The sequence below is a fragment of the Natrix helvetica genome, assembly GCF_964273705.1.
Source record: "Natrix helvetica genome assembly, chromosome: 8".
NCBI lineage: Eukaryota > Metazoa > Chordata > Lepidosauria > Squamata > Natricidae > Natrix > Natrix helvetica.
Window position 1 is genome coordinate 12,777,442 of NC_138559.1, and position 22,156 is coordinate 12,799,597.

General features: G+C 37.7%; 1 long non-coding RNA gene across 1 annotated transcript in view; it reads right to left on the reverse strand.

The window, feature by feature from the left end:
• LOC309396084 overlaps positions 1-16,333 on the reverse strand; it is a 415,466-nt gene extending 399,133 nt beyond the window's left edge. The window contains exon 1 of the long non-coding RNA XR_014176033.1: positions 15,888-16,333. This is a non-coding gene — a long non-coding RNA (uncharacterized lncRNA). The remainder of the gene's footprint in view (positions 1-15,887) is intronic.
• Positions 16,334-22,156: the final 5,823 nt, after the last annotated feature.

Below are 22,156 nucleotides of genomic sequence, written 5' to 3' on the forward strand. Positions count from 1 at the left end.
TTCATCTGAGCTGCAAAGATGCAGACAACTTCTAGATGACAGCAAAGAGTCATCTGGAGTTTTACAGCCCAGATATGATATTCCTATCGTAAAGAAAACTGGAACCTGTATTCTATTTGTCCTCAGTATATCCCACTTGTTTTTATAGTTCTTTTCAAGATGGGACCCACAGCATGCCTTCTCTGCCAGCAAAAGTGGAACAGGCCAATCCCAATGGGATGAGTTGGTCCCATTTGGCTGATTATCAACACGTTAAATTACACCTGGAGGCAGACTGGCAACCAATGCAGTTTATCCACTAATAGTTAAAAAAATCACAGATGGTTGGATTTAAACAGCAAACTCTACTAAAGGTTAGTTACCATACAAACCCAGTTATTATAACAGCACCTCAACTTTTTCAAAAGTTTACCATATTCAGTTCATCATCATTCATGGGACAGGCAACTGAGAATAAACTATTAGGAATAGGGCTAATTCCACAAAACCAGTTCCCTCACTATGCCCCATACATGTCCTTAGTTGCAACCTTAGTTGCATTGCATAAATAGATTTCTGAAACTTTATCCTGCAGAATATCTAACCATCTTCTTTCTTTGTAAAGACACAGATTACAAACTTGAAGGAAATGGGTCTTTTCACTTATCTAGGAAGTAGGATTCCAAATATAGGCTGATTTTTTGAACAATTCTCTTAGACGTGAAAGAAGTACAAGCATTAACATGTTTCTTTTTACACTGAATTAGCAGACTTTATTTATTATTATAACAGAGTCTGCACTAATGGAATGAGATAAACATCTTTGCTTGGAAGCTTTGCATGTTCTTATTCCGTGCCCTGATAATAAATGTTTTGCATTTTTCATGCACTTTGGAGATCAAGCATGTTACATTAATAATATGTCCAAACAGTATGCTTAGAAGGGGATAAATTGTTTACCCATGACAACATCACAAATGCTTTCTTCATTACTCTAGAGCACTAATGGGCTTTTCAACTTTGTTGCTAGCTAGAGGAAGGATAGCTTGATCTGCATCTACAATATATTGTAGGAGTGAACAGTTGGATTTAGCTTCTAGTCCAGTGATGGTTTTCGACTGGTTTGGACCAGATTGCCCAAACTAGTAGCAGAAATCGCTACTACCTGTCTTGCCCACTTACCCCCAGCTCTATGGCATCCCATTTAGGCCCCTTTGTCCGCCAAAAGCACATATGCGGAAGGCTGTACACATGCGGAGAGGTGGTGCATGTGAGTGAAGCGAGTGCATGCGCTCACATTTGCGAACTGGTAGGAAGGTTATAAAATCTCACCCCTGTTCCACTCCCTATAATTATGTTGTTGCTTAATTGGGATATTTTAAGTTCTAATACTATTGTTTTTGATGTCTTTATACTTTGTCTTTTGCCTTCATCTACATAGATGCACATCAAATAAATAAATTATTGCTTTTCTTCTAAAGCTGCTAAGAATGTTCATTAGTGACTGATAAATAATTGTTCAACCCCCTATATTCAGACCATTATAGTTTCTCTTTTTTTCAGGGCCAGATGTGAGCTTTTTAAAAAATTAGTTCCTTTATTACATTTTATTTGAACATATAACTTGAGATTGCAAGGTATTGTGTACGTATATTATATATTGCCAGCTACTATCAAAAAGATTGTTCAGAAATCTAGTAATCTTGGGTGCAGGTTGTCCCTGCGTTAATTGGTTTGTCAACTTGAGCTTATATTCTGAGTTATACAGTAGGCTGAATTGTTTCTTATCTGACAATGATTAATGCGCATGTCTCATAATACGTCACACATTCTTTACTTTCCTTCTGATCTTCCGTTCACCTGCCGAAGGAGGTGGGCAACATAGCTCTTGCCAAAATGTAAGATTTAGATAGTAAGATTTGTATTATTATTTTATTTTATATTAAAGTTGTTTATTAGAATATGTTCTCGGGTTTTATTTTCTGCTTATCTGGAAATATGCTGCTTGGAAAGCCGACGATTCACACCTCATTAATTCAGGGGGGGAAACTCTCCCTCCTTCACACAGGTGTCGAAATAAGTCATATTCATTTATTAATCAAATTTATATAGCCACATCACACCAAAGATGACTCTAAATAGACAAAATATAGAAGGGAGAAGAAAGAGTGTCAGAGAATATAGTCTAGGCTGTTGATGTGATGTGTGAAGGTGTGCTTGTTCCAAGGCATTTCAGTTATCTGTGTCTTGACTATGCTTTTCTCCAATCATAAATATAGTTTAAAAAAGAAATATAAGCAAAAGCAACTTGGAGTCAGTGTAAAAATAACATATCCTTTAGAGAGGCTGCACTTAGGAAATATGAATTAACAATCAGAATTCAGAATGAAAATTCTTAGTTGTGCAACACATGGACAGACTTAAATATAGTTTCAGCTAGGAAACTGTGATCATCCTAGATCAAGCTAGGCACCCAGGAGAAGGGCCTTCTCTGTGATGGGCCCAGCCCTCTGGAATGACCTCCCCCCCGACATTAGGATTACTACCGACCTCCGCTCCTTTCATTCAAAACTCAAGACCCACCTTTTTCAACTAGCCGGCCTGGCTCAACCATAGCTCCATTTTAATCCTCCTGGCAATCTTTTAAACTTGTAATTTTATATTGGGGTATTTAATTTTTAATCTTATTATTACTATTTCTATGTACTGTAATGATTGTTGTGTGATTTTTTTTTACCTCCTCCGTGGAATGTTTATTGTATAATATGTGCTTTTATTTTATTTATTGTACGCCGCCCCGAGTCCCTTCATGGAGAGGGAGCGGCTAACAAATCTAATAAATTCAATTCAAAAAAAATTCAAGCTAACTCTGAAAAATGCTACGGAATTCCTGGAAGCCTGGCACTCAGACAAATTAGCCATCAACAGGCACATAAGCATTTACATACTATACAAAAGAGACAACAGAAAAAATAAAAAGAAACAAAAGCCCAAAACAGATTCTTCCAGCAATCAAACCCAGATAAAAGCAGGGCTTCACACCAAGATTAATACCAGACCAATAATCAAGACAATAAACAATACCCCAATCAAGGAACTACCAACTCAGACAAACAATCATATAGTAAACAACAGCCTAATGAAGCAACTACCAAGAGGAAAACAAAATTCCGATCAACTCGGTCAAGGCAAGCCACTTAAATATAAACAGGGAACAAACAAGCTACACTTCCTTCTAGCGCTGAAGATATTATTTAGTTGGCTAATGAAACAACTACAAAGAAAGCAACCAAGCTCAAAGGACACCAAGGACTCCACAACATGAACTTACAATTCACCAAGCTACTAGAGCTATCGGTTGGGGAAACCAAGACGTGGAGAAATCCACCTTCCCTATGATGTCATTTGAAGTTAGATAAAATCCCTTCTGCCTCAAAGGCTGAATGCACAAAGCCTTCACGCAGCCTTGAGCTAAGACAGGACCAACCCAATCATTAGGCATGGTGAAACAGCTGCCTAAGGTGGCAGGTTTCAAAAGGCATGCCAGGACAATAAATTGTAATTAAAAAAAAAAACCTGTGTGCATAATACAGGATTGGAGAAGGCACTTATAGGATCTCATATTTCATGCAACTAATAATTTTGCTAGCTAGGCATATTAAGCATGCTGATTTGGGCGGATGAGTGGTCCATTTACTGCTGTGCTTCCTGCAACAATACATCTCCGCTGAAATTTAGGGAAGGTAATTGGCAGTGGGATTCTAGTCTGATTTATCTTGAATTCAAAGAGACCTGCTACTGAATGCATAAGGTGCCATTGTTAATGGAATAAATGTGCACTCAGAGATTTATATATTTATCAAATATATATGCCACCCACCTCACTCAATGGCTCTGGGCGATTTAGGAATAAAAACCACAAAGCCCTATAAAAAGAGACATAGGTTTAAAAAAAAAATCAAAACCAGAAGCAATTAAACAGTTGAAAAAGGCAGAGGAAGATGGAAGGATTGCTGTGTTTACCAATAATGTAGCATAAACAAACATACCAAAAATCTTTATCCACTTTCACATGGCCTTAAAAATAGCTGAGAGGCGGAGATATTGTGAGAATAGCAGAACAATAATGCAATAAAATAATAAAAGAAGGCACTCATTGTAATTATAAAAAAAAAGTTTAGTCAATGAACAAAGCTCCCTTCCACCTATGATTTACAGGGTAGTCTCTATCGCATATGGAAATGAATATATGCTCTTTCTACCATGACTACCTTATTATCTTCAGTGACATGAGGCTTTCTTGGGTGTTATTAATATTGCTGATTATCTGTCATACACTACAACAAAGGAAAATCTCAAGTTTTGAATTCACATTAGCTGGGCTCTCATGATAATTTCCACTTAAGTATTAATTCTTTCTCTTACAAAGATTGGAAGTGACAAAGCAGGAGTTTTTGCTCAATAGTAAAATATAGAAATTGTAATGGGGGGGGGGGGGTTCATAGAGGAACAACCTGCTGAACTGGGCCAGGCAGCTCCTACCCATCAAACTCCCTTTTGCGGAGCATGCATTTTAAGACTCATTTTAATATTGCATTCTAACCATTATGGTGGCACAGTAGTTACAATGCAGTTTTGCAGGCCGACTCTGCTCACTGCCAGGAGTTCAATCCTGATCAGATCAAGGTTGACACATCCTTCCATCCTTCGGAGATCAATAAAATGTGGACCCAGAGGCTGTTGTTTCCTTGTGCTGCCAAATCAAACAAGGAAACAACACAGCAGTGCAAGGAAACAATAGCCAATCACCAGCCATCAACACACCAATCAACCAATAGGAAGGCATCACATAAATATGGAATAGTCCATATAGAGAGAAGTTCCCTGAAGATGGGCTCCAGCAGGAGTCTGAAAGCTTGGAAGAGCAAACTTCTGGTCCCAGTGACTCACCAAGATTGTCTCCTGCAACACTATCCTGGGACATGTACATTTGCCTTCATTCATGGATACATATCACTTTGTGATTGCTGGTGTAGTTGTGGTCTTGTGGACCAAAATGTTGTCTATTAGTAGGCTAGATAGTTGAAGATTTGATCCTGTTACCAACTCTCTGGTATGCTTTTCCCAGCACTCTATTAAATATAAACCCCGGGGACAGTCTATTGACCCAACACTGAAGATTTCATTGTGTCACTTTGCTGCAGAAGACTAAATGCACAGGAATGAAAAGTTTAAAACAGGTGATAACTTTAAATGCTGAGTACTTGAGTTTGAACATGAATCTTTGAGCTGGAATAAAATATCAAGCCTGTGACATTATCTGTGGCGTCATATAGCAGACAGCTTGCAATTCTAGTTTATGACTCCTCCCCCACAACCCTAATATTATTTAATGCAACTAAGTATCCTGAAAACTCATTTTTAGGAGATTTTGAGTTGTGGATGTATTTGGAGAAAACAAAATAGGAAGGAAGGCACTGATCTTATTAATGTTCTTCTGAGATGAGTTTTACATGTCCCTTCCTTCTTTTGACCCCATCACATGTCCTTTGTCCATAGACTCTAAATGTAGTTCTTCTCAAAAATCTTCATTTAAACAAGCAACTCCCTCTATTTTTGCTGAATTCTTAGCAGAACGAAAAAAAAACCAATAATTCATCCCTGAACATTAAATAAAATTTCTGCTTACCTTTGGTATAGCCCATTGCAGTTACGATACATTGAACATCCTAAATATAATAGGCTGAGGGCCAAAGATTGTCTTAGATCATTCTATTAGTGTGCACCAGGTTATATGCCAATGATGATAGCATGTGCAAAACAATGTTCAGTATCATTTCTCTTTCCCAGAACACTCAGATTTCCCTTCACTTTTCTTGCCAAATTTGAAAAGGGAATCCATCAAACCAGGAAAGAGAAAAAGGAATACAGAGTGCGAGATGAAATGCAATAAATATTTCAGGAAATGCATAGCAATAGCACTTAGATTTATATACCGCTTTACAGTGCTCTAAGTGGTTTACAGAATCAGCCTGTCAAGCCGCCTCCCTCAGCAACCAAGGAAGAAACCATTTAACTCCATTTTGCAGAATTAAGAGTACTTTTACTGGTTATGAAAAGAAAGCAGCTGAGCAAAGCAAGATCTGAGGCAAAAGCGTGCGAAATCATACATATCAATGTGACCAAACCCCGTCCCCCTGGTAACCCTCATCCCACTGTCCAATCTGTAATCCCTTATGTGTCATGTGAGTTTCATCTTCAAGGAGCATCATCAGGTTGGTATGCAGGACGGTTGGCCTTGACCGACACCGAGCACTAATCTCCAACATGCGCAGTTGATGGTGAGACCAAAACTCCCTTTTTACAATCTCTCCTGTACTAAAGCTTCTCCTCCCAAATACCAAGCCCCCCTCTCCATTTCAGTGGCAGCTGAAAGCAAATAGCGAAGCAGAGGCTGACACAGCTTATTGTCCTCAACAATTTGGATCCTTATTTTACCCACCTTCAGAAGGTTGGAAGGCTGAGTCAACCTTGAGCCTGGTGAAATATGAACTGCCAAATTGCAAGCAGCCAGCCGGCAGTCAGCAGTAGTAGCCTGCAGTACTGCAGTCTAACCACTGCGCCACCGTGGCTCTAATGAAGCCATTTTGTGAAAGGGGAATCCCCTAGAAGAGATTTTGCTAGAGTACTAATAGCCATTTTCCCAGCAATAAGCAGCCTTTCCTGGATGCCTATATTTCACGTTCTAAAAAAACAGCATGAGAGGAATTTCTTTATTTTAGTTTCATTCTGTATTTAGTTGAAGCATGATTGGGATGAGAAACTGCAATTAGTGAACAAATTACTATTCAATGACTTATCACTCACTCATCCATCCCTCAAGCTTCTCATAACCAAAGTAAATGCAGCCCTATTATTCTCCTTTGATAATCCCTCCCCCTTTATCCTCTGAAAGGGGATGTTTTCTTATCCATGAAACTGAACAATAATGGTCATAAAATTCCTGAAGAAAATGTTGGGGTAGCACTAAAAATGTATCTCCAAACCATAAAATATCTTTATCAAACACTCATTTCCTTCCTTTTCCTACTATCTTTGCCAGATTTTTTTTTAAAAAAAAACATTTTCATGCGAGCTGCTGATTAACTGTAATATTCTGAAGTTTCACAACATAAGGAAATTGCCTACTTGGGAACCATAAAAAAAATAAGTCTTTAAACAACAAGAACGAGAAAATAAGCTCTTTTTTTGGTCTCTTCTAATACACAGAGATTGAATTGCTACAAAGCTGCCAAAAGAAAAATCACAATCTTTCCAGGGAAAAGGAAAACAACTCATTCTAGTGCAATCATGTATATCAGGGGTGTCCAAACTTGGGAACTTTAAGACTTGTGGACTTCAACTCCCAGAATTCCCCAGCCGGCTGGCTGGGGAATTCTGGGAGTTGAAGTCCACAAGTCTTAAAGTTCCCAAGTTTGGACACCCCGATGTATATCATCTTGAAAGTTTTGTTGAACAACACAAAATAATATAGCTGGCATGCAATATTTCCATACCCCAGATTCATTGATAACCAAACATACAAAACTAGCTAATATTTAGTTAGTTATTAGCTTACCTCACCAAGTACTCAGAAATAGTGTAGTTCTTCAGGTATTTTGGCCAGTGGTGGGATTCAAAATTATTTTTGTGGGTGTGGCTTGGTGGACATGACATAGCTTGGTGGGCGTGGCTTGGTGGGCATGGCAGGGGAAGGATACTGTAAAATCTCCATTCCCTCCCAATCAGCTAGGACCCAGGAAGCAGAGAATAGATGGGGGTGGGGCCAGTCAGAGGTGGTATTTACCGGTTCTCCGAACTACTCCAAATTTCTGCTACCGGTTCTCCAGAACTGGCCAGAACCTACTGAATACCATCTCTGATTTAGGCTCAAAGTCTTAAATACAGGCATTACATTAGTGCAATATGGAGTCCATTAAAAAAAACTTTCTGTCAAGTCCCATAGATCTCTATCAGGACGCTGCCATTCTGGTGGGAGGCGGGAGGCTTGGGGATACTTTCACATGGGGTTTTCCTTTATTCCTTTTTCTGCTTTGATGTACTTTTGGGGGAAATGGGAGGGGGAAAGATTGTGCCTTGGGTCATCTGTTTTGTCTCACTACCAGAGGAGTGACATCACGGTGCCTGGGAACTGTCTATGATCACCTTCTCAACCTGAAGTTCTCACAAGATCTTCACACTTTGGGATTAGCTCAAGGATGAACTGGACATTGGGAGGGGCCTCGCAAGGAGCAGTTTAAACTAATGCTCCAGGGCACAACATTCAGATTCTGCCTAGACCAGGGGTGTCCAAACTTGGGAACTTTAAGACTTGTGGACTTCAACTCCCAGAATTCCCCAGCCAGCCATGCTGGCTGGGGAATTCTGGGAGTTGAAGTCCACAAGTCTTAAAGTTCCCAAGTTTGGACACCCCTGGCCTAGACTCTCTCTGCTATCACTGTCTTCCAATAAAAGTTCCTTTTGAAATGCTGTTTGTTTCAAGAGTTCTGCTTTCTCAAGAAGGCTGGCAAGGCAGGAGCACCATTTACAATGAAAAGGAAAATAAATTTACAGACCTTAACACTTATGATCATTACAGCATCCCCACATTCATGTGATCAGTTGCATCCTCCTTGGCTCATTTGACAACATTTGCAACCTTCTCATCCAACTTCCAACCAACAAAAATCAATGGCGGAAGTCAGGTTTGCTTTACAACCATGCAATTGGCTGGCAGTGATCCACTTAACCACCAGGGCAAAAGAGGTCATAATATTGGGCATGACTCATTTAACAACCACCTTGCTCAGCAATGGAGATTCTGATGCCCATTGTGGTTGTACACCAAGGACTACCTTGTAGTAGCTTCAGCCGTTTAGTTACCTTTACTGATATAAAACTGACACCTTGACGGCAGGATCATCCATGAATAGCCAATCAAGAGAACGAGGGAATAATATCCAACGTTCACTATTTCTTCTTGATGAAAGTCAGAGAAGGAAGGATGTCTTCCCCGTATGAAAGACAGCCAATCAAAGGCTTACAGTGAGCCTATCAATAATGGCAAAACTGGGCACATTTTTCTGCATCATTAAAATGCACTGCGATTTTGACCTATCCATCAAAACCTTAGTGTCAGTCTCATTTCTCTTGTATTTGGGCAGTTAATAGGATGTTATAAATGAATAGAAAGCCAGTAGAAAAAGCCAATGTCCTGTTTAATATTTCCAACTTGCAGGATAATTTCTTAGGGTTGGAATACATTTGGAATGTATCATCTTAGGCTTCTAGAAGCAGCATTATTAATGGATTTTGCCAGCAGGATCAAAGATCTCACTCATACTACCATGATCAATCTCAATTTTATACCATTGCCTCTTGAAAGAAGCCAATAAGGATATCCAAGGATGAATTCTATGTATGAAGAAAATAATTTGACTAAACAAAGCTTATTAACCTCTGTAGCTCTCAGGATGTACTTTCAGTGTTCTATCTGTTAGACCACTTGTTCCAATTAAACCTTGTCACTTAGTATTTCTCTCTTAGCGATCTCGGGGAACATATCTTACAACATATAATGCCCATCCCATCTTTTGAAACCTTTCAGAGAAAGGAAAAACCATAAGGAGAATAGCGTAAGGAGAAATTAGAACAGGCAAGCTTAAACAATATTGTGATTGGTAAATGCTGAACAATTAAATAATGAAAAGAACATATTTTAATATAAACATGTGTATTAATACTAGAATCATAAAGATTGGATGAAAGCAATGAATATGAATAGAGTTATTTTGTATGTTTAAATAATGTTGTGATTGGCATTAGAATAACATATCAAAATATTGAATAATGAAATAATGAAGGATAAATAATGACTAATAAAAAGATTAGTCATTAGTCATATTTTAATAGTGATATAAACAGGTGTATTAATAGTGGAATCATATAGATTGGACGACTGCTAACTGAAATTCAGCATTCAAATTGCACCAGCTCAAGGTTGACTCAGCCTTCCATCATTTCGAGGTGGGTAAAATGGGGACCCAGATTGTTGAGGGCAATATGATGACTCTGTAAACCACTTAGAGAGGTCTGTAAAAGCACTATGAAGCAGTATATAAGTCTACTTGCTATTGCTATATTTTGGTGAATTATAAGCATCTACAAATTGAGTTAGGGGCCATGAGAAACCCATATTTATTTAATTCTTGAATTCTTGCCAGGCAAAAAGACAAGGCAAATTTTTTAGTCTGGAGATGGAGACAAAAAGACAAAATGATTGTTTTTTTAAAGAAATAACAAAGAGCAAAACCTCTACCAGCTCCATTCCAGTCATACCTGCCAGTAAAGTACATAAACTAAATAAAGATAAATACCTTAGATTTAGGCAAAACATTACTTCCCTAAACAACCAGACAAGACTGTTGACAAGATGCTCAGAAGGTATCTGATCTACTTATCTTTCTCAATAACAACCAACGTGCTTCTTGAAGATAAGACTACGTTGACCTTTTAAAGCAGAAAACCTTGTAGGTAAGTTCTCCTTCTTCTATAGCAGGGCTGTCAAACTCCCAGCCCACAGACTGGATGCGTCATGCACTGGCCATGCCCACATCTGATTTAGCGAAGGGGGAAAAAGTCTCAATATGTAACGTGATACTGCCATAATATGAGTTCGACACATTATGTTCTGTACACATCAAAGACTTTTATTGTGTGGAAGCAACACAATTATCGAACTATTCCTTTTGTGCTGTTGATCCCAGCTGAAGCTTGAGGGAAAATGCTTAATTACTCTGCAAGTGCTGAGCAATTTCACATTTTCTTTTCTTAATTGCTGACTTGATTTTGTATCATTCACAGCAAAGGGCAGTGCTTTTGGCAGATGTTTGGAGTCAAGAGGCATCCTTGGAAATCAAGATTATGTTGGAGGCAGACCTTTCATTGTGGAGCATATGTTTTGACTTACATGCAAATCCCTTCCCATTTTGAAGGAAAGCTTAAAATATCTCAGCTACTCCACTCTCCACCTCTTATATGAGGTTAAAAAAATAGACAATGGGGTGCATGTCTTAAACTCCTTGAAGAAAGTTAATTTATAAGTCTAACAACATATTAAAAATACAACGAATTGAAGAAAACAGAAAAAAAAATTGACTGGCAAAAGAAAAGTGGTTTGCAAAGAGATGCAAAGAAATAGAAGACACAGAGCGTATTCTTGGTAATTTCAACTTACACAAAAAAGTGAAAGAAGCAGCAGGTGTCTACAAAAAGAAAACCAACAACTTAGTTGACAAGGAGAGGAAAATCATCTTGGATGAGAATGAAAACCTAAAGAGATGGAAGGAATATATTGAGTAACTTTTTGAGGACACTAGTGATGATATTGATATAGGAAGTATAACAACTGGACCAAACATCACTATGGAGGAAGTTGAACATGCAATAAAAATAACAAAAAGAAGAAAAGCCACAGGACCTGATGAGAAGAAATTTTAAAATTGCTGGAAGACAATGGGAAGAATTTTTTACTGCAGCTCTTCAATCAAATATATGAAACATTAAAGATACCAAATGATTGGCTAAAGTCAACCTTTGTGACAATCCCCCCTCCCCAAAATGCAAAGAAGTGTACTGAATAAGAACAATAAGCTTAATGAGTCATGCCCTGAAAACATTCCTGAGAATAATTCACACAAGAATATACAACAAAATTGAGGAGTGTCTAAGTAACACACAAGTTTCAGAAACAATCTTGGTAGACGAGATGCCCTATTCAGCATTCAAATTCTTGTACAGCGCTGTAGAGATATCTATCATAGTGTTTATTTATGCTTCGTTGATTTTGAAAAAGCATTTGATAAAATAAGACACAGCAAACTATTACAAATCCTGAAACAAGTAGGACTAGATGACAAAGACATCCGAATCATAAAGAATCTATATTGGCATCAGGTAGCAAATGTGAGACTAGGCCAAAACCACTCAGATGGCACAAAAATACGAAGAGAGGTTAGACAGGGCTGTATTCTGTCTCCGCTGTTGTTTAACATTTACTCTGGGTCAATTTTCAACGAAACAGTGGAAAACATTGATGCTGGACTCAAAATAAATGTTCAGGTCAACAATTTAAGATATGCTTTTAATTTGATGATTTTCATTCCTCTGGCTCAGCTGATAAGGGAGGAGAGCTTGTGGCTTAGAGGTTATTATAACTGCCTAACATGTAAAATAGCCCAAGTTCAAATCCCAGTAAGGGTATGGCTAGCTGATGAAAGCTAAATAGCTTGAAATAGCTTGAAATAGATCTATACTCCCTTCATTTATTTATCAGCAAAAAAATATCAATACAAAATGGTTTTGGCCTGGAAGGCTCCTAGGGTGGAGCTGAAAGGCAAAAGGGAAGCGCGCACGCACACACACACACTCATATATTAATTATATGTATATAATATATAATTATATATTATACTGCAGCTCTTCAATCGAATATATGAAACAGGAAAGATACCAAATGATTGGCTAAAGTCAACCTTTGTGACAAACCCCACCCCCAAAAAAATGCAAAGAAGTGTACTGAATACAGAACAATAAGCTTAATGAGTCATGCCCTGTGTATGTATATATGTGTATATGTGTATATGTGTATATGTATGTGTATATATATGTATGTGTATATATATGTATATGTATGTATGTATATATGTATGTATATGTATGTATGTATGTTTATGTATATGTGTGTGTGTGTGTGTATGTGTGTGTGTGTATGTATATATATATATATATATATATATATATATATATATATATATATATGTGTGTGTGTGTGTGTGTGTGTGTGTGTGTGTGTGTGTGTGTATGTGTATATGTGTATATGTGTATATGTGTATATGTGTATATGTGTATATGTATATATGTATATATGTATATATGTATATATGTTGTATATGTTGTATATGTTGTATATGATGTATATGATGTATATATGTATATATATTGGGTTTTGGGCCCAAAACCCAGCCTGAAGATGGCGAGTGACACCTGGGTGAAACAGCCTACCATATAATTTGTTTTAATGGGTATTTATAATTATCTAAGTTTGTATATTGTTTTATTGTGGTCTGTACACCGCCCCGAGTCCCTTTGGGGAGAGGGGGCGGTCTATAAATTAAATAAATAAATTAATTAATTAATCTCAATCTTACATGGGAAAAGTCCCGAATGCAACAATATATGCATGCATGCATGCATGCATGCATGCATGCATACATACATACATACATACATACATACATACATACATACATACATAGTCTAACAAGGTACTGTATTAACTAAATGAATATGATGCAGAGCTGATAAGAGCATTGTGAATTAAGTGGAGGCTTCAACAATTGTTTCCAACTCTATCAATTCCAGAATGAATTTTAGATGGAATGGAACACAAGACCAATCATAGTTATAAAATGGTGGAAAATAGTTAAATTCAAGCTGAAAGTGTTACCAGATATCCACAATTCTGCTCCCTGAGACAAGTAAGATGATACCTCCTCCCATTTCAGGAACAATCTTTGTGGAAAGTAATCAGATTTCATATTGGCTTGTGTGGTAACAAGTACAAAATTATCTCCTTAAGATACACTGCCTTAGTCTGCCTAATAGCCCTAGAGCTGGCTCTAAGAAGCAAACCTTAAACTGACCCTTGGATTCTAATCACTCAGCCCTTATAGTTTAGGAATCAGAAACTATAGCTTATGAAGTGTTGTACCAGACAGTATAGTGAACTGAAGATTGTCCAGAAAGTCTAAGATGATGGAATATATATTTATCTGAAATAGGGTCTGGCATAAACAGAACAGAATAACAGAGTTGGAAGGGACCGCAGAGGTCTTCTGGTACAAGTCCCTGCTCAGGCAGGAATCCCTATACAATTTCAGAGAAATGATTGTCCAATCTCTTCTTAAAACCTCCCAATGTTGGAGCATCCACAACTTCTGGAGGCAAGTCATTCCAATTGTTCTAAAGGTCAGGAAATTTCTCCTCAGTTCCAAGTTGCTTCTCTCCTTGATTAGTTTCCGCCGATTGCTTCTTGTTCTGCCCTCAGGTGCTTTGGAAAACAGTTTGACTCCTTCTTCTCTGTGGCAGCCCCTGAGATATTGGAACACTGCTATCACGTCTCCCCTAGTCCTTCTTTTCATTAAACTAGACATAACCAAGCCTTAAGGTAAAAATTCCAAAGAACTCAACCCAAAAATTAAAATTGCAATTTGAGCAAGAACTTGTAAATATTCAAATTCATAAACACTGTTTCACATTGGAATGGGGCTAAGTCTATCAAATCTCAAAACATTCCTCACAAAATGTGTATATTCATTTGTACATTTAAAGTAATAAATAGATTACAATACAATAGCAGAGTTGGAAGGGACCTTGGAGGTCTTCTAGTCCAACCCCCTGCCTAGGCAGGAAACCCTATACCGTTTCAGACAGATGGCTATCCAACATCTTCTTAAAGACTTCCAGTGTTGGGGCATTTACAACTTCTGGAGGCAAGCTGTTCCACTGATTAATTGTTCTAACTGTCAGGAAATTTCTCCTCAGTTCTAAGTTGTTTCTCTCCTTGATTAGTTTCCACCCATTGCTTCTTGTTCTGCCCTCAGGTGCTTTGGAGAATAGTTTGACTCCCTCTTCTTTGTGGCAACCCCTGAGATATTGGAACACTGCTATCATGTCTCCCCTAGTCCTTCTTTTCATTAAACTAGACATAACCAAGTCTTAAGGTAAAACTTGCATCTGTTTAGGTTCAAAGTTCTGCATGCCTTTATGCAGAAAGTCTGAATATAGTACAAAATAAATATTAGAAATACTAATGAGAAATATTTACTAATGTGCATCATATTTCAGATCCTTAGGACTTATAAATAATCCAATGTGCACTTATAGGTACAGTTTACATTAATTAATATCAGCAATATTGATGTACAGCAAATATTTACCCAGGGATTTATATGAGGAGCTGCCATCATTTTACAACCAAGCAGGTCTCCTTTCTAAATCATTTACCCAATGTTTGCATGACACATAAATGCTTCATAAAAATGTACTGGCAGTTTATGTCTCCTATAATACTATAAACACAGGATGAATTCTACATAAATAATATCAACACATATAGACAGGAACGCTTAAGTAGCATATTCCCCCCTAACACAGATAATATTTATAAATTTTGTTCACATAACATGCTATGGTATGCTATCAAGTAAATGTTCAGTAGATGAGTTCACTCAACTCGATTGTCCAACATGTTAAACTTGGTTAAATAAATTTGATTTTCTACAGATGTATGTCTTAATGTGATATGTATACTGAGATTGATTTGTGAGTTTATGATACAATGTATTGTGTGAAACCAGAATATGGATTACCGTTAGCTAAAATGTCTGTTTGTATATAGCTGGAGTTTGCCAAAGGCATTTTGCTTCGTATTTTGAATTTTACAAGTGTCTACAGGAGATATCCATGATAGCCCCTATTCTTTGTTATTTTACAAATGGAACTGAGACGACTATTATCCTGTCCCTTGTTTGTTTTGGTTCTTGAAATACTGAATAGAGATAGGAGCAGAGAGAATTGTGGGAGCAAAAATTAAAAAAAGAAACTTGAAAGTTAAGCACTTTTGCAGGTGACTTGAATAATATATTTTTTTTATTGGCAGGTTTATTGACATACTTTATTTGTTGCCTGAAACCTATTGGATTTTACATGGCTTATAAAAAGTACAATATAAAGCAGAACAAATTGGTATTAAAGTCAAGTCAATAAAATCCATAATTAATTTCTAAATGTAATAAGAAAATCCATACCTTCCAGGGCCCTTTGCAGCTGTAGCTCCACAACTTTTTCAGGAACCTTTCCTCAGAAAGAAAGAAAGATTGGGACCAGGGAAAGTTGTCCAATTTTGTTAGATCCAAGCTTGGCTTTTTGAAGGGTGAATATCCCATTAAGAAGCTCTGGCATTTCCCTGTTCTTCAAATAAATGTTGACTACAGTATGGAGTAGTCCTTTTTATCAGCCCAGTGGGGCAGGTATCCAACCCACAATTACAGAGAATTTTGTTCCTTTCCTCAAATCTACAAGCTCAAAACCTGCCTGGTAACATCACACCATTGCCTTTGCCATACCTAGCTCTTGCCCTATTGACTTCTGAATAGTTTCAGCTGTGAAATTCTTGACCAGGTGATCACAATGAATACTGATTGCCTTTTGCAGCCCTTCCTTTCACACAGGGCCTGGGGATTTTAAACAGTACAGTTTGCTGACAGTCTGCAGATATAATAAGAGCAGAAACACAGTTGTACATTACATCTTTATTGTCACAAAGTAGATTTGAATTTGGATTCTTATTGATATCTAGACACATTTGCTTATCTTCTACTTCTGGTATCACTCCAAGCATCTCTTTACCCATTTTATTTCCAGGGCAACTGTGTATACCAGGGGTGTCCAAACTTGGGAACTTTAAGACTTGTGGACTTCAACTCCCAGAATTCCCCAGCCAGCATGGCTGGCTGGGGAATTCTGGGAGTTGAAGTCCACAAGTCTTAAAGTTCCCAAGTTTGGACACCCCTGGTGTATACAAAACAATGCAAAGCCCTGTCCATCAGTAAAAAAAATCCTGGTCAAAGATAAAAGGGTGGTTAGAAGAGATGATAGCACAACAAATAAACCTAAAACCAGAATTATTCTTATTAGGTATACTACTGGAGAAATACAATAAAATAATCATATATTTAATGTTAGATGTAATAACAGCAGCTAGAATTATGTATGACCAAAATTGGAAAAATGAAAGTACACCTACAGAATGAAATGGTAATAAAGAAAATATTTAGAATGTGCTGTCATGGACAGGTTAATGATGTAACTTAAAGGAGAAACAGAATATATACTCAATATGGGACTTATTGTATAAATGGCTAGATAATAGGTGCAGAGATTAGAAAATTAACAATGGAAGAAGATTAACAAATTAGAAACAAATACAGGTATAAAGTTATATATAAGAATATATATTATAAGCAATAGTATTATCGGACTATACATGACGATAGATGAAAATGTATAGAGTGATAAAGGTATAGAGTGTTATGGCACAACTATGGAAATAATGGCTATAACTATATCGTACAATATCATGTATTTAAAAAGAAATTATACTATATGATTAAGAGAATAATGGTTACGATTAGGATGTATAACACTATGTACTGTATATATTTAAAAAGGACTTGATACAACCAGTAAACCACTGTTGCAGGTAATCCTCAATGTATAGAGCAGGGGTGTCCAAACTTGGAAACTTTAAGACTTGTGGACTTCAACTCCCAGAGTTCCCCAGCCAGCCATGCAAGAATGCAAGGTGAAGAATAGATCTCAAATAAATTCTCACAAAAGTGTGAGTTGGGGGGGGGGGGGGAGCGCATTCAGAATTGCAAGATTCAGTTACTGTAGCTTTACAATAAACCTACAGGTCCTAGGTTTCCGAGACTGATCTGCTTTGAAGGGCTGACAGCCTGATGCAAAATATGAAACCTGATGGAACAGATCTCCATGATTCCCCGCCCCCCACTTCTCATCCATCCAGGTTTCAGTGAGGTATGCCAGATGTGTCCTCATTCTCAATTAAATCATGGAGGAGAAGGTTGGTTTTATTACAAACAGAATTGGCAATCTGGCTTCCTACTCTTGTGAGTTGGGGTCTATCAACTACCATCCATGGTCCAAATTAGTCCAATCATCTAACACAAATGGTAGGTTTTCCACTCACCTTTTAGAACTGTTTCCAGCATAGCTATTATTATTGGGGGGTGGGGGGGGGGTGGGGGGGAGCATGATAAATTTTGTGGAACACAAATGTTTCATATGCCAATGCCATTGTTGTTGCAGATTCCATAACTTAAAACCTTGGAATAAATAATTCAATGGTCTCATCTTTCCTCAGTCTTCTGAATAAATGTGGCATGTAAATTTTCTTATTCACTTATTCACTCTGCTTCACAGAGAAGCAGAACATCCAAGCGATTCTCCCTCAGGAAATTGACCTCTTTCGCACTTAAAAGCTGGAAGTTTGATATTTTGAAAAGCAAGAGGATGTTAACATTTCAACATTTATAACATCTGATCTCACTTGTAAAGAGGATGGGATTTTTTTTATAGGAGGAGAACAGAAATAATGTATCAAGAGTCTCGTAGGAAAGGCCTTGTGACAATTTTTTTTTTGCCAAAGCATCTTGCTGGTTCTTCATGTATCCCTGTATTCATGCGACAATCAAAATGAACAATCTACAGTAACTCTGTGCTTAATTGTGCTAATAAAGAGCTGAGAGTTGACATTAGTTTATGGTCTCATGGGACATAGTGTTCGTGTGAGAAGGAAGATGAGCAAATATTAATTTATTTTATTGAGCATGATTGCCTTTCTCATTATCATGACTCTTGGCAGTTAAAAATGCAATATTACCACTGAACTTCCATGCCTGATGTTAGCGATGTTAAAAAAAAAAAGGCCAATAATAGCTCATAAGGTGATGCTCCAAAGACCAGGTCCACAGCAGAAAAGGTCCCACCAGATAGCATTCTTTAATAGATGGAACCCAAAGCTTGTCTCGTTTACCAGATCGCATGGTATCTAGGGACAGTCGGTGCAATTGGGGAGAGGTAGTCTTTTAAATGCTCCAATATGAAGTTGGCAAAGAGGAAAGTCTTAAAGGAATAAGGAGGTTGATGTGAAGACAAAGCTTGAAAATGGAAGTAATTATTTGCAGCTAAAATGGCAACATGGATTTTGACTGTTCGGGGGGGAAACAACTGTGGAAAAATGGCTAATGATTCTAAAATGGATGGGATGAGAAGTTATCAACCCAGGAGGATCAAGAGATTCAAGAAATTTTTCAAGAAGCTGAAGAACAGCATGAAGAAACGTGTCAAGAAATTCTTCAAGAAACTGGGGTCTCCATCCCCTTGTAAGAGGAGATTCGGAAGGACCTGCGGCCTCTGCACTCCGATCCGAGGAAAACCGGCAGAGAAAAACGATGCAGATGTTCAGTCCATCCAATCATTCCCCAATAAGATGCTACAGCAATAAATACATGAATAAATAAGTATTTAAAAAATTAAAATGGATGGGGCCGTTTTTGTTCTGCTGAAGGTTCATTGATTCTTGAGTGGTTAGAAGTCCACACAGCATTTGCAAACACTGGGTCTGGAGAAAACTCACCAAAGAAGAAAAGTACCATTGACTAAAAGACTAAACAACTCATACAATGTCATGGGGATGTATCAGATGAGATTAGATGAAAGATGACTTGTCAGTAGGCCACCAATTCAATCCAGAACAAGTTCCAGTTCATTCAAGTAAGAGACATTGTAAAAAAAAAAAATACTGAATCTTGCAAGATCCTTTCCTAACTCCAGTTAGGAATAATTTCATCATTTCCCAACATGGAGCAATGCATATATTCTGAGCACTCACTTATACTAAGGTGTTCACGTTTAGAAGCTTTGAGTTAAAAGTTGCAAGGCAGGGTGAACATACTTATCTTCTGTACCTTTATAATGACCTGCTGTGCTGGAAGGATGGGTAGAGAATGGTTTCCTACTGAATGTGAAGCTATTAAGGGGTTGCAAATCCCTTACATGGCTGAAAGCTAGAGAAGAAAGTGTTTTTCACTGTCTTTTAAACAAAATAAGAGAAAAAACCTGGAATACTATGTGTCACTCTTTCAGCCGAGTCCTTTAACAGATCCCTTGACAAACTGAACTCTATAAACATCCCATGTACTAATTGAAGACTTTTTTTGTGCATGTGTGGATGTCTTTGTTATTCTGCTTCATTAATACGCCCTTGAGTTGTTTCATTCACATAGCTTTATTTATTTATTTTTAATGTCTTTTTCGGTTTTCTATTTTCATCGACTTCCCATTATTTCCCCTCTGACATTTTATGGAGGAGGGATAGGGGGTTTACGCAGGACGTATACGGCATAATTTCAGTAGTATAACTAAATTAAATGTCTATTTTATTTTTTTAAACAATACTTTCTTTCGGCTTATTTTGATTATGAGAAGAATATCATCCACCATTCTGATGACCATTTTCTCCTAATCAAGAATACCAGGGAACATTCAAGGAAAATAAAAAAATGCATACACAGAATAGCAATAGCAATTAGACTTAAATACCATCCCATAGTGGTTTGACAACACTCTCTGGGCAGTTTTCTCTGGAGCATAATTTGCATATGAACAATCAGGATTCTCCTTTTACTCAGAAGGATGGAAGGCCTGAGGCAACCTTGATTCCCCATTGGGATTAAACTCCAGGTTATGGGCAGTGTTTGTTTGCAATATTGCACTTGAAACACTATGCCACCAGAGTTCTTATAAGTTCTTAACTGGCCCCATCATGGAAAGGCATCTCTAGACAGGGAGTCAAACAAACAAACAAAATACCATGTCTAGAAGAAGGCAATGGCAATCCATTTCCATACTGCTGTTAATCCTCCCCACCAATAGATAGACATGCCCATTAAATCACCAGGAGTAGAACTGAGCTCAATACAATTTTTAGCATCTTCATTAGGCTTATGTAGCATTTTGAAGGGATGCTTTGTCTAAACCTTTGGAGAAGTGCTGTAGATGAGCAGCTGAGCCTGAAGGAGAGGTCAAACACGCCATCAGTCATGAGTCCCTTCAAACCCACAAGAGATCTAAGTCCAGACCACCTTGAATTCCTTTTTATTCTTAACTCCCACTAATTTCCCTTGACTGTTAGTAGTTCAAATTCTTGTAGAGATCTTCAGCTCGCAATAGATCTTTATACTGATTGAACTGCCTGAATCTCCTGATTTCCCTGGCACTTGACAAGTGGCTGCTCAAAGCAAGGCTGGGAAGTGAAGCATCCCCCTTGTTCAAGTAGAGTAGAACATCCTCATTCCTTCACAACTGATTTAACAAAGAACACGTTTGTGTAAGTATAGCACATGAGAAATAGCCCTGGATGTTAAAGCACTGGCCTTTAAATCTTCATTTAAAAGTGCTTTACTATAACAAGATGAAATGCCACACCACCACAAGGTAAATATTGAGGTGGCTCCAGAATGTTCTCTACAGTAAAACTTCAGGTCCTTTGGGGAAAAGAGCATAACATCAACATCAATGAAAGAAACCAAATCTCCAATTTTTAACGATCGGTGGATGGAACAAGCTACAATTAAGTAGAACATCCTCTTCCTTTTCTAGTCTGTTAATTATCCACCGTGAAAAGGTCCGCTTGTTCTTCCTGCAGGTCTTAACTGACTGCTTGAGGGGAGGTTTTTATTCTGATTATCCGGTGAAATTACTGTGGCCACTGCTCAAAACTGTGATGGATTTTAGTTGTCTTCTGAAGATTCACTCCGGATTCAAGAGTATTGATCATAGGTCTGCAGTTCATTTTATGGGATTATTCAGCTAGAGAACCCAAGACACATGATGTGAAATGACACTTCGCAGATACTGATTGCCAAATGTCAAGAATCTATTTTCTATATGGGATTCCAGTGAGGAAGACTTGTTGAGAGATCACTTCCCATAGGTTGTTCTGTCTTGAACTGAATACAAGTCAATATTTAAGAACTTCTGCTCGTCTTCAAGTCCTCCTCTTCCCATCAAGCTTATATTTTTCTATTTATTATCTTGTAGATTATAAACCTGCGAAAAGGAAACATGCTTGTTTCTTTTTTTATTCACTGCGTGTGAATCTTGGAATTCCTTTGGCTGAAGATTAGGCTAAAAAGTCAGTGAATGAATATAATCCATCTTATCAAATATCCAAGTGCACTCATACATCACCTGACCTTTAAACTGGTCCCAAATAAGTCTTTTTCTTGTCCATCTTTATTCAATATTACCGTCTCTTTGCTTTTCTAGAACCTTTTTAGTGAAACGAATTGTTAAGGCTATATTAGCTGGGGCAACAAATGAATCACTTATCTCACCCCCCCACCCCTAATTTCAGTTGCTATACATTGGCCTGTGTGTAAACCTTATGTCTGCACATTATCTTTCTTGGTAACTGGTGGTATGGAAGGAA